The 13,473-nt window shown below is 45.3% G+C and overlaps 1 long non-coding RNA gene across 2 annotated transcripts in view; it reads left to right on the forward strand.

The window, feature by feature from the left end:
• Positions 1-13,473, forward strand: part of LOC138299446 (uncharacterized) — a 69,964-nt gene that overhangs the window by 12,571 nt on the left and 43,920 nt on the right. The window contains exon 2 of one of the 2 annotated variants that reach the window (XR_011204753.1): positions 6,746-6,944. The exons of the other annotated variant lie outside the window; for it this stretch is intronic. This is a non-coding gene — a long non-coding RNA (uncharacterized lncRNA). The remainder of the gene's footprint in view (positions 1-6,745; positions 6,945-13,473) is intronic. 2 annotated transcript variants of the gene reach the window in all.

A 13,473-nucleotide genomic window follows, 5' to 3' on the forward strand; every position in this document is an offset into this window, starting at 1 on the left:
GAACTTGAATTGTGGGTTTTGTTCTGAAACCGTTGTTGGTTATTGCCATTTGTGCAATTTTCAGAATGTTTCAGAAGATGAAAGCTAAACAGGTAGTGAAAGAAAGAGAGCAGTTGTAGAGCTGGAAGAGAATCATTGTAAATATTATGGTGGCATGAAGCATCTGGAGGGGTCTAGATGGAAATTGATAAAAACTACAAGTTTTTAGTCAGTCTCATTAAAGGATTTTGTCATGATTGTGATGACTAAACTCGCCATCAGCGGGGGGATAAGTAATGCCTAATTTTGGTTGCACCATCATGTGTTACAGAAGTGATATAATAATGTAATCAACAATACATATCGTGTCTTAGCGGTGCTAATGTAAAGTGAATCAGCTAAATCGTATTACTGAAGGTGCATTCACAGTGGAGGATTAGAAGTTCATATGTATGTTCTAATGTTTGATTTTAACATGCTGAATTGTAGTACCCATGCACATTTATATTCATGTACTTCAATTATGGTACCATGGTGAAACTACATATAATCTTGTTTCATTTATAATTGCAAGACGCACTTATAATCATGTATTTCAAATATGCCTTTGATGCCTTAATAATTTAGCATAAACAATGGCCTGAAACATTTGATTTCTTGTGTTTAAACTTCAACATGGAGTTTTGCCGGCTATGCAATATTCTTTGCTGGTCCGTCCATGTGATTCTACAGTTAATGAAAGGCATATTGTGTACTAGAGACAGTGGGGTATGGAAGGATACTTTGGCAACGACAAGGGGGCGCTAACAGACTGACAAGAAAAGACTCCTGTTTATATACCAGATACAGAGAGGTATTCAAGGCCATCCTGATGTCCTGTTCATGAGATGTGAGGTTTGGTAGGAATTGCCAATTTCAACTGTGCGAGGAAGATGGAATACTACTGTGATGATGACATACCTTTTCTCGAATGTTCTGTAGGCTTAATTGGTATTCACCTCGTTAGATGAGAGCGGATATCCCCCTGAGACTTGGAGGGGTACAGACCTCTCCACTTTTATCACTTTGTGTGACTTTATGCTATGCATCACTTCTCTATCAGAACTTGTACTGAGGTTTCTCTTATGCTGATACTTGCCTATATTTCCTGAGACTTAATTAGGATTTCCCTATAGCTTAGTTTAGGGTATTTAGATTAACTTACATTCTCCAATGATTAGGCAAGAGGGCTGGGTCTTGTATACACATCAGATTCTGTTTCTCATCTTTTGTATTGCTCCCTCTGAACTTCTCATATGCCTTATGTTTGAAGGATTTAATTTCATTCAACGCTTCACTTTTGATGACATTGTACTTATATAGCATGTTCTTGCGATTCATTTACGTCAGTTTGATTCTTAATTTGCAATAAACTCTTGAACTTTATCCTCCGCTTCCTGGATTGAATGTATGACCAAATAGGTTGATTTTAACTGTCCAAAATAGGTTGATTTTAACTGTCCATTACTTCTCTAGCTTCCTAAATGGGTCCTGCAGAAGAAAGCATTCATGAGAGGCTGTATGATACATTGAATAACATCTTGAAAATCTCTGCAGCTGATGACACACCAAATCTTAGGGCCTTATTACAACTTTGGAGGAAGGTGTTAATCCGTCCCAGATGTGACGGATATACCACCAGCCGTATTCCGAGTTCCATAGGATATAATGGACTAGTAATACGGCTGGTGGTATATCCGTCACTTTTGGGACGGATTAACACCTTCCTCCAAAGTCAAAATCAGGCCCTTAGTCTTTTAAATGTAAATGGACCAATATGTGGAGAAAAGGTTGTAATGTGCCTGCAATTCTTCTTGAGTTCCAATTGATGATATCCTAAATTTAAATCAAGGTGAGAGAAGCCCAAGCACCATTCAGTTATGTTATGTCAGCAATGTGTGGACCCAGATGTTGTTCTCTTTTAATTGCCTTATTCGCTTGACACATATCCATACTGCAGATGCATACATCTCCTACACGGTCCTTTTTGTGTACTGCCACTGTCAATCAATCAATAAGGATTTCTAAAGAGCGGCAAATCACCCATGAGGGTCTCAAGGTGCTGGAGTTTCTAGCTGCTTCACGGTGCACTGTACATTCGAACAGCCCTGTCTGAATTGCCAGGCTTTCCTGAGGTGCAAGGGAAGGTCATTTGAGGCTTTGGCCACCAGTTGAGAGAAGAAGCGTCCTCTGCTGTGGAAGAGGGAGGCAGATCGCAGGTGTATGATTGGTTGGTGGATGGTCATTTGTTTATTGTTGAATGCTGGTCCTTTGTTGTCCAGGGCTTTGTATGCATGGTTAGCTGCTTGAACTGCATCTGTTCTGGATTGGGAGCCAGTGTAGCTTCTTGAGATGCGGGGTGATGTGAGTCCATCTGGAGAGGTCAAGGATGACTCTTGTCACTGAGTTATGTATTGCCTGTAGTCTCTTCAGGAGGCATACAGTGATTCCTATATAAAGAGTGTTACCATAGTCTAGTCTGCTGGTAACTAGGGCTTGAGTGATGGTCCTTCTTGTGTTGATTGGGAGCCACCTGAAGATCTTACGGAGCATGCATATGGTGTGGAAGCAGGCGCACAAGTCTGTGTTTACCTGTTTCCACATAGATAACTTGCTGTCCAAGATGATGCCGAGGTTGTGGGCATGGTCTGTAGGGGCAGGGAAAGGGCCAAGTTCAGCGGGACCACCAAGTGTTGTTCCATGGCTAGGTGTTGTTCCCAAAGATGATGACGTCAGTCTTGTGCATGTTGAGCTTGAGGCCAGTTTTGTCTTTCAACCAGTCTGCAATGTTCTTCATACATCTGTGGAAGTTGCTTCTGGTAGTGGAGAGGTCTTCTGACAACAAGAGGATGAGCGGGGATTATCGGCATAGGAAATTATGTTGCGTCTTTGCGATCTGGCGGTGTAGGCCGGGGATTTGGGTGGGGCGGCTTTGCACATGTTGAAGATGGTGGGGCTGAGGGACAATCCTGTTGTGTGCAGTGTCTCTGGCATTGTTAGTTGCTTCGGTGTTGCAAGTAAAGTGACAATGCCGGCAGAGCAGCCCTCTGGTGCATGGAAATGTGCAGTAGCAGTTGTTGATGCACCCTGGGGGGTGGAGGGGTATCATGGCTCGGAGGTCTGCAGTGGTGTAGCTGCATGGGGTGGTAGAACCAAGGTTCCTGATGCTGGGCATGGCCCAGGCGTAGACGGGTGCATACAGGCTTGCCTTTGGCATGCCCGTTGTGCGTATTCGCTGCACACCCGTGCTGTGGCTTCCATTAAATAGGTCTTGGAAGGAGAGAGGGGCGCCTGGGGGCAATGTGTGGGCCTAGGTGGTGGAGGTGGGAAAATGGACAGCAGGCAGGCGTGGCAAATGAGGGAAAACAAGGAGAAGCAGTGAAAGCAGAGTAAAAGCAAGGATCAAGTACTGAAAAACGAGAGAAAAGCAAAAACAAGGGAAAAAGGAGGAGAAAGCACTCAGAAAATGGGGACAGGAAGGAGGTAGCAGTGAAAAAAAAGGGAATGGCAGGAGAAAGCACTCAGAAAACGGGTAAAGGAAGGAGAAGGCAGTGAAAAATGATGGAAAGCAGGAGAAGGCACTCAGAAAACGGGAGAAAGTAAGGTGAAAGCAGTGAAAAAATGAGGGAAAAGCAGGAGAAAGCACTCAGAAAACAGGGAGAAAGGAAGGAGAAAGCATTAAAAATCAAGGGAAAAGCATGAGAAATCATTCAGAAAATGGAGGTAAAAGAAGCGGAAAGCATTGAAAAAGAGGAAAAAGCCAGATAAAGCATTCTGAAAACGGGGAGGAAGCAGAAAGATGCAGCAATACAGGAGGTCTGGGACAATATGAGAAACCCATGGCATTGGACCAGTAGAATGCTCAATGATATCCTGTTTAAGTAACGGAGATGATGGCGGTGGTTGCAGCAGAGCTCAGAAGAAGGGGGATAGTAGTATTCCCTTAACTGGACGATTGGTTGATCAACGCCAAGTCTCCAGAGCACCTGCGGCGTCACCTGCAGTCGACAACTCAGTTGTTGTTCAATTTGAGCTTTTCGGTGAACGTGCCCAAATCTCACCTGGAGCCCTCTCCGCGCCTCCTGTTCATAGGGGCAGTACTGGACACAACATTGAATCGGGCCTTTCCTCCGCCGCAGAGGATTTGGGACATTCAGGCGTTGATTCCAATGTTCCAGAATGGAGCGGTCGTTCCAGTCCTCAAGGTCCTTCGCCTGCTCGGTCTGTTTGCTTCTTGCATTCTGCTGGTCACTCATGCACGCTGGCACATGAGGGCTCTTCAGTGGTGCATCCGCAGGCAGTGATTTCAACACAAAGGAGATCTCGAGGAATTGATAAAAATCTCCAAAGATGCTGCAGCGGATCTTCAATGGTGGGCTGCGGACGGCAACCTTTCCCAAGGAAAGCCGTTCTCGCTGCCACCTCCGGTGGCCACAGTGATAACGGATGATTCCACTCTAGGGTGGGGTGCTCATCTGGGGGACCTGAAGGTCATTGGTCAAAGGTCATTGGTCTCCAGTGGAACAGAGGTTTCACATCAATCTGTTGGAATTGCGGGCGATCCGTCTGGCTCTCAAGGCCTTCCTCCCTTCCCTTCGCGGTCGGTCGGTTCAAGTCCTAACGGACAACACTACCGCAATGTGGTGCATATAAACAAGCAGGGAGGAGTGCGGTCGTATCTTCTCTGCGGAGAAGCTCTACGGCTCTGGTCCTGGGTTCAGGACCATTGGATTTGCTTGGTAGCAAACCATTTGGCAGGAGTTCGAACGTGCTTGCGGACAGTCTCAGTTGGCGCATCTCGACCGATCACGAGTGGCGTCTTCATCCAGACCTGGTCCTTCACATCTTCCAGGTGTGGGGGTATCCACAGATAGATCTGTTTGCCACTCAGGAGAACGCGCACTGCCCGTCATTCTGCAGCCTCCAGTATCTGATGCAAGGAGCTTTGGGGGATGCGTTTCAGATGTCCTGGAAGGGTCAGTTGCTTTACGCATTCCCCCCCCCCCCCCCACCCCCAAACCCTTGATTTCTCGGGTCCTGAGGAAGATCCGACAAGACCGGGCCCAAGTCATCTTAATAGCTCCGATTGGCCAAGAAGGGTATGGCATTCGGACCTCCTCCAACTCTCTTTGTGCCCTCCGCCTCCCTTACAGGGCAGACCTCCTCTCGCAGGGGCAGGTTCTACACCCCCACCTCCAGAGCCTGCACCTACTTGCCTGGAGAGTGAACGGGGCAATCTGAGTACTTTTTCTCTCCCACCTGAGGTGGTGGAAGTTATATTATCGGCCTGGCGATACTCAACCAAATCTTTCTATGCAAGCAGGTGGGCAAAATTTGTGATTTGGTGTGGAGAGAATCAAATTGATCCCTTGCGTGCCCACTTATCTGACATACTATCGTTCACGTTATCCTTGGCACAGAGGGGTTGTGCAGTTGCCACTGTTAAGGGTTATTTATCCGCGCTGTCGGCCTTTCTGTGCCTTCCAGACCAACCCTCCTTGTTTAAGTCCCCAATTGTTTGAGGTTCATTAATGGTCTCACTAACAAGTTTCCGCCCACTCCATTCATCATGCCTCAGTGGGATCTGAACATAGTGTTGACCTTTTTTATGGGTTCACCGTTTGAACCGATGCATTCTTGTCCCTTGAGGCTTTTGGTTTTAAAAACTGTTTTTCTGGTTGCCATTAAATCTGCTAGAAGAGTGAGTGAGCTCCAGGCTCTTAGTGTGGAACCCCCATATACTTCCTTTTACAGGGAAAAAGTGGTGTTAAGGACCCAGACGGCTTTCATACCGAAGGTTGTTACACCCTTTCATTTAAGACAGTCCATCACTCTTTCTTCGTTCTATCCTCCACCTCATCCATCCATCCAAGGAGGAAGAGAGCCTACACCGATTTGACCCAAGAAGAGCGTTGAGCTTCTTCGTCGACAGGACGAGGGAGTTCAGACAGGATGATCAGCGCTTTGTCGGTTACGTGGGGAAGAGGAGAGGCAAAGCTGTCCACAAGAGAACGCTTTCCAGGTGGGTCATTCTTTGCATCAAACTGTGTTATTCTTTGACAAAGAAGGAACCTCCTGTGGGACTACGAGCCCATTCCACCAGGGCTAAGGTGGCTTCATCAGCCTTAGCTAGAGGTGTTCCTGTGGTTGACATCTGCAAGGCGGCAACTTGGGCATCCCTCCACACTTTTGCCAAGCATTATTATTTGGACTCTGAAGTGAGGAGGGATGGCCATTGTACACGCTCAGTGCTGCAGGATTTCTTTGTTTGACCATTCAGGCACCCACCACCGAGTGCGGTACTGCTTTGGGACTCTATTCTTTAGGTGAGGGATCCACAGGTAGTTGTATCCATCAGAAGAACAAGTTACTTACCTTCGGTAACGCCTTTTCTGGTGGATACATTAGCTATCCGTGGATTCCTCATGGTCCCACCCGCCTCCCCGTTGCCTGGCTGGTCTTACCAAGAATTCCTTGGGTGAGTACCTGTATGTTGTACATATGTATATACTGATGCAATGATTTATATATGTGTGTGTGTGTGTGTGTGTATGTATATATATATATATATATATAAAAAAAAAGACTTGTATATATATTTATGCATATATTTCGTATTGTAGGATTGTATGCAGTGGATTGTTTATTTCTATTGGTTATGTTTCATATTAGTGGAAATAAATGTTGGTATATAAGTTTGATTGATGTGTTCATATCACATCTGTAGTGCCGATGTTCTCCTGTTCGCCTCAAAGGCACGTAAAAAATGGTGATAACTGACGTCTGCACGTCGACGAGGACCTCTTATTGCCTGGATGATGTCATATGGCGTCGCATGGGAGTCGGGCAGTTGTAACGTCATCGTTGACTTGCAGAGCTAGAAGAAAATTTCCGTTGAATGCTGGCGCATGGGGAAAGTTCTTTAGGTGAGGAATCCACAGGTAGCTAATGTATCCACCAGAAAAGGTGTTACCGAAGGTAAGTAACTTGTTCGTCTAAGACAATATGAGAAACCCATGGCGTTGGACCAGTAGAACGCTCAATGATATCATGTTTAAGTAATGATTTGAGTTCCTTTTCACCAGCTTCTTTTAAATGAAATGCAATTTGTCTGTGTCTTTGAGCAATAGGATAGACATCCTCAATAATATGCAATTGTACTTTCATAGACTTGAGTTTTCTTACAACGAAGGGAACTGACGTACTATTTTATGATGATTAATTATGTTGTAGTTCACGGAGATCAGTCCCGTATCAGCAGTTGTACTGAAACTGAGTAAATAGGCACTTAAAGTCATACTTTGAAACACATGAATGGGAGCTTGCACTTTTGTCTTCATCGTTGCTACAAATGAACCTTGACATTTCAGTGACCTCTATGCAGCCAATGTATATACTGTAATTTTCAATGGCGTCAATCATGGCAATGAAGTTAGTTAATTATATTTCTCCTCAGGCATAATGTTTATTGATGCACCACTGTCAATACTGAAAGGTATTGAACAACCGTTTACTTTCAGTGTTTGAATGACTTTGGTGCTTTTTCATGTCAACTTTTCTTGGACTAGTATTTTGCTTCACATGCGGCTAGCCCAACATGCTCACATTTTTCTGAGGTAAACTTCAACATTGCTCAACCATCTTTTTCACTTGATATTGCTACTGAAGAACTTTTTGGTGATACTTCATTTGGTGTTGATTTTATCTCATCTGGTTTTATCGCTTGGCCTTGTGTGTGTGCGTCGAATGTCGCTTCTGGAACATTCGGGTGCCCATTTTGTCTTCTCACTGTGACACGTACTCTTTCCTTTGCCTTGCGAACCCTTACAAAATGTTTCTCCTTCCCACAGCTTTTGCATATCAGTCCAGTGTCGGGCATTTACCTTTACGTGGAAACAACAATCCACACCTGAAACACTACTTCTTTTTTCATGACGACATCTGTTTGTGTCCTTCAGCCTTGTGATTCTGCTTGCTTTTCATGTTCATGACTGACTCACTTTGAGCGCCTCCAGGTCAGCAGCTTTTCAGCTCCGGCATCTATGAGAACTCGCTCTAGACAGAGAGTTTCTCTCAGCTTTCTTCATCTAAATGAATCTGACAGGCATCTGTCAATAACTCTGAGACACATTGCTTCATCAACATTAAATGAATTGAACTTGCAGTGTTTGAGCAAATCCAGTCACTCAACAAATTTGTCTATGGTTTCACCAGTTCTCTGTGATTTTTGACTGAAAATGTACCTTTCGTAATCTACATTCGGCATTGGATTGAATTTGAGATTCTAGGCTTCTTTAATTTGACAGTATGTAACATTTTCAGTGCACAGCATTTTCCTTATGGAATCTTTTACACCCTCACCAGCAAAATTCTCAAGGTATTTGATAATCTTCTTGTTATCTGTTTCTTCTAGTGCATCTATGAAATAATCAAATGTCTCCATCCAAGCAGTCCATTTACTGCCAGTATTCTGCGTTTTGGTGGAAACCAGTGGCGGTGGCGTCAGGAAGGTGGTGGCATTATAACTGCTTGTGGCTCTCACTGAAAGATAGTGTTCTCTCTGATGCTGCTTGGTCGTCTTGGTGAACCTGTTTATGCAGACCATCTCTGAGGCCTTGCGACATGCTGCCTCTGGATCATCCACAGGAAATGTGGCCTCTTTCTTGGTCTCCATTGGAAAAACAGTATTTCAGTCTCAGTTTTTGGCCTTTCAGTCTTCGACCTATGGGGTTGTTTTGAGCCCCACTTGGCAACTTGGGTGGTGTGTCGCTTCGGATGTGGACTGCTCCATAAGCACAGCCCTGGGAACTACTCCTTGGGCCACTTCCTCAGTGCAGCGGTATGATGACTCTCTTTAATCGGTTCTGGTAAGGAGATAACCATTTCTTTTATCTGTATTGTTTTGTTTTCAGGCATCCTTTTGTGCTTTTTGACACCTAGTTAAGCTCTGGCTTGCAGCACTTTGGATCGCAGCGTTATCTTACAATTTTTCTGTTGCTATTTGCTGCACTTTCAAAACAAACCTGGTTGTATCTGCCTTTATCGCTGTTGCTCTGTGTAATGTATAGCTTTAGGTTGCAAAGTAGCGTGGTACCTCTCTTTACAGCCTTGCGAGTAGGTTCTTGGCCAACGATATGTAGACTTCACCGGGAACTTTCAATATCTTCAAGGGCTTCACACCAGCAGAAGTTGTGCTCTGATTCCACATATGCCAAATGTTGATTCTGGCATGCTCGAGCAGTTTGCTCGGACCACAGCAAACTCTAGTAGAGCACTGTCGATCTTCGGGTACTTATCCCCTAAACTCTCTGGTAGAGCACTGTCGATCTTCGGGTTACTTATCCCCTATCTTGTTGCCATTTGTAGCGTCTTTCCCAGCCTGGGTAGCCGCCAATGACTATGCTACACACAGAGCTGGGGGTTACAAGTCTTTATTCATCTGCATATCGCAGGGAACCTAACATTTTAAACCTGCCTTCGCTTCACCCTGCTCTAACACGTATGTCACAGTTCTACAGAGTCCATCAGGTTCTGTCATTAATAACTCACACAATACTACAAAGGGAAACAGGAAACAAATGTACACATGTGAATTATCTGAGGCACACAACTGGCAATGGGGAAGAATAAACAAACAGAAAATATCATACAGAGAAGAGTCACAGGAAACCCCATGGGGAGACAGAAGCGAGTGACAGAGGACAGTGACCCTAACCCCCCCCTCCCCCCCCGTCCAACCCAGCACATTGCCGTCACCGGCCCTCGGCAAAAAGTATAGGAGTGGTGAGCCACAGTGGGTCGGCTGAAGATGATGGGCATCACACAGCGCTAGATGGTGGACATCACACAGCAATTGGCACCCTTGCACCATTTAGTGTGCTGGTGGACCCGGCCACAGCTTCCTCCAGGTGGAATGTGTGGGTAGGGAGGAAAATAACTACTTCAGGGCAAATGGAGAAGGACAGTGAATTCAAACAATCCCTACTTTTAAACTTTTCTGGAGATTAAGTCTGCAAGCTGTTCCAACACCTCCCAACCACAGGGGGCTTTAAGTGATTATGATGGTCGTTTTAGCTCTAAATGTACACTTTGACCCCCCCCATTATTTTTTTTATTTTTTTACATTTCTTTTATTGAATTTATAGTCTTACAACCAAAACGTATCCCAACTGTCCCTCTCCCACCCCTTCCACTCTTTCCCAACCCCTTGAGAAGGAGCTAATCACGTAATATCCGCCTTAGTGGCAAAGCACCCCGTATTTCAAAACAGTACAAACATCGTTGTAACGTCGGTATACATGTCAACCTCACTCCGTTTCTGATACATTAATAGATGATCACTCTTCTATAGTCCAATCGGTTAGTTCCTCTACATCCTCCTCCATTTCCTGCTGTAAGCAAACCTCTGCCACATCCCATACCATTTTGCCTCCTTGTCCTGAGTCATTAGAAACCAATCTGTTGTACCCTGCATTTGGCACGTACCCACTTCCCAAATTCGCAAGGCAGCTGTATGCGTGTGGGCAGTTGAGTGGTTATCCATCGTATAGTTAGCATTTCTTTGTGACTGCTAATCCCAGTTCTGGTATTTTTTCGCATGTGTAGTGTGTTTAGCCTGTTTCACTAGGCCCAGTAGAGAAAGTTGTATTGTTGGCCTTAGCGGTAAATCTGCCAATTGCTCAAGTACCTTTATCACTTCCTCCCAGAATCCCCTCACCCCCCGAACACAAACCCCACACATGTATGTAGATTCCTATCAATAACTTGCATTTGGGGCAACATTCAGACATAAAGGAGTCAAACCTATGTAGCCAGTGTGGCGTGACAAAATCTCTATGTACGCATTTCTAGTGTATCAGCTTTAGCTTCGCATTACTTGACAACCTCCTGCAGTTACTCAGTATAGATAGCCACTTACTATCCTGTAATAAATCCCCCATATCATTCTGCCATTGCAGTTTTAATAACTCCATGTGGGAAGTTGTTTATGGTGATAACAGCGCATATAATCTGGTTATCAATCTACTTTCTCCTCCCATGTCTGGTAAAGCCTGGTTTAGTATGTTAGAATCTGAGGGAACCCCACCCATGCCTTACGAATCACCACTGCAAGGCCTGCATACGCCAGAAAACAGCCTTCCATTATCTCCCATCTGTTACAGAAGGTTGCATACCCCCACCATATGGCCATTCTCCTATAGGTCACCCAAGTCTGGGGAACATCCTCTCCCTCCCTGCGTCGCAGTAGGAGGGGTAACATAGGGCTGTTGCATGTAGATATATTAGTCTCCCTCTCTCTGAGAAGCTTGTCCTCATTATCTAAAATGGTCCTGACCTGTAACAGAAGCAGTGCCCTTTTCGTCCTATGAACAAGAGGCAATGCCAGGGTGTTTCTCAGTTTAATCAATAGGATCAGGAGTACCGTCACCGGATCATCATCCCCCCTCTTGGAACCACAGTATTTCATGCTGTAGGTGGAATGCCCAATAGACAGTAAATACAAAAATTCAGAGTCTGTAACACTCCTTCGTCATTCACGTGTCCTCCCCTCAGCCCAGTAAAACAATCAGATTAGCTCACCTAGGTGACGAAAGCAGGCATCCAGTAGACGCATAGGCATATGTTGCTGTATATATAATACTCTGGGTAGCTTAATAATTTTGCTCAGCGTACGTTTCATTAAAGACATACCACCTACATACACTCCTCTCCAACAAATCAAGCATGGTGCCCACATCAACTCATAGACCTCTGCCAAGTCTGAGCTGAGATATATGCCTAAGTATTTAATTGTGACCATTTGAGTTCTTATGTTCGATAGATCGCTGCCTATCACCTGGCCATATCTCATACGATATAGTACTGATTTATCCACGTTTAACTTAAACCCTGAGTGTGTCCCCACAGCTGCAGTCATATTATGAACTGCCTGCTAAGTAGTCTCTGGATTTCGGATGGTCAACAGAATATTATCTGCGTAGAGAGAAATAATTTCCTTCTTGCCTCCCACTCCCACACCACCTGCTTCATGCTTGGTACAAATAATGCATGCCAGTGGTTCAATTACTAGGGCAAATATCAGCAGCAAGCGGGGACACCCCTGACGGGTCCCCCTCTCCACCTGCCAACTGTCTGACACCCTAATGCCCACTTAAATCCTTGCTCTGCTGCCAGTGTGCAGGAGGTGTACCTTTTTTAAGTAATCTGCACCCAGATCATGTAGTTGTTTCACCTGTTCAATGAACACCCAATTAACAGTGTCAAAAGCTTTATGGGCATCCAGACTTGCCAGGGCGCAGGGCTCCTCCCCTTTCTCAATCTGTTCCATTATCAGAAATGCTTTCCTAATGGTGGTAATAGTGGTGCGGCCCTCACAAATCCACCCTAGCCCAGGTGTATAGTGTCCCCTGCTACTTTAGTGATGGGCCAGTATCTTCCCCAGAATCTTCGCATCAATATTGATCAGCAATAAGGGTCAGTTGGATCCCTACACGGTTTAGGAAGGACCACCATACATGCCTCCCTTAGGGATTCTGGCAGCACCCCAGAATCAAATGCCTCCCTGTACACAGCTAGGAGTGGTGCACATAATTGATCTGCATGGTAGAACTCCACCGATTAGTGGCCATTCCCAGGGGCTTTCCCAGTACTCATTTGTTTTGTGGCCCATCTGACGTCAGTCTCATCTATCCCAGCATTCAGAGCTTCTCTCGCCGCTCCCTGTACCCAAGGTAGATGAGCCTCATCCAAAATCTCAGTTATACCTGCCATGTCACCATGACCTTGTTGAGTGTACAACATGGAATAAAACTCAGTGAAACGCAGCAGGATATCTTCCTGAGCCTTGAGAGTTTCTCATTCTGCGTCCTTTATCGCCACTACAGCGTTCCCTCCTTTCTCCCTGTTAATCAGCCATGCAAGTAGTCTGACGGTGTTTCTCCCTATTCATGTTGAATTTCCATGTATGTTTTAAAATCATGTTTCCCTAGGATTTCCCAAGCCACCTCCAGCTCTCTTTGTATCCTGGTTCTGACTTCCCATTCCGCTTCTGTATGCGGAGCCTGCCTATCTGTCACCTATCCACAGGTGGTGGCTATTCAATTCTCCCTTATGGTCACATTGAGCGCCTCCCATAGTACGCCAGCGGAGGCCACTGACCCCGTATTGAGGGCAAAGACCTCCCGGACTGCGCCTCTGATTTCCTTTCTTCCTGCACAACAAACTATCTTTCTAGGCTTCACAATCAATTGGGTCGCAGCCACATTAGTTCTTCTAGTCTAGAAGATCAGAGCAATAAAGAAAAAAGTCTGCAAGGCCACTAACTGCAGTGGTGGCTCAACCACATGGATGCCTGGAATGGGAAAGCCGTTTGTGGTCTTGTTCCAGACATGGTGGTGGAATTCGATGCCAGTTGCAGGGGTTGGAGTGCTCCATGCAGTGACATAACAAAAGGGG

Source organism: Pleurodeles waltl, chromosome 6 (genome assembly GCF_031143425.1).
Source record: "Pleurodeles waltl isolate 20211129_DDA chromosome 6, aPleWal1.hap1.20221129, whole genome shotgun sequence".
NCBI classification, from domain to species: domain Eukaryota; kingdom Metazoa; phylum Chordata; class Amphibia; order Caudata; family Salamandridae; genus Pleurodeles; species Pleurodeles waltl.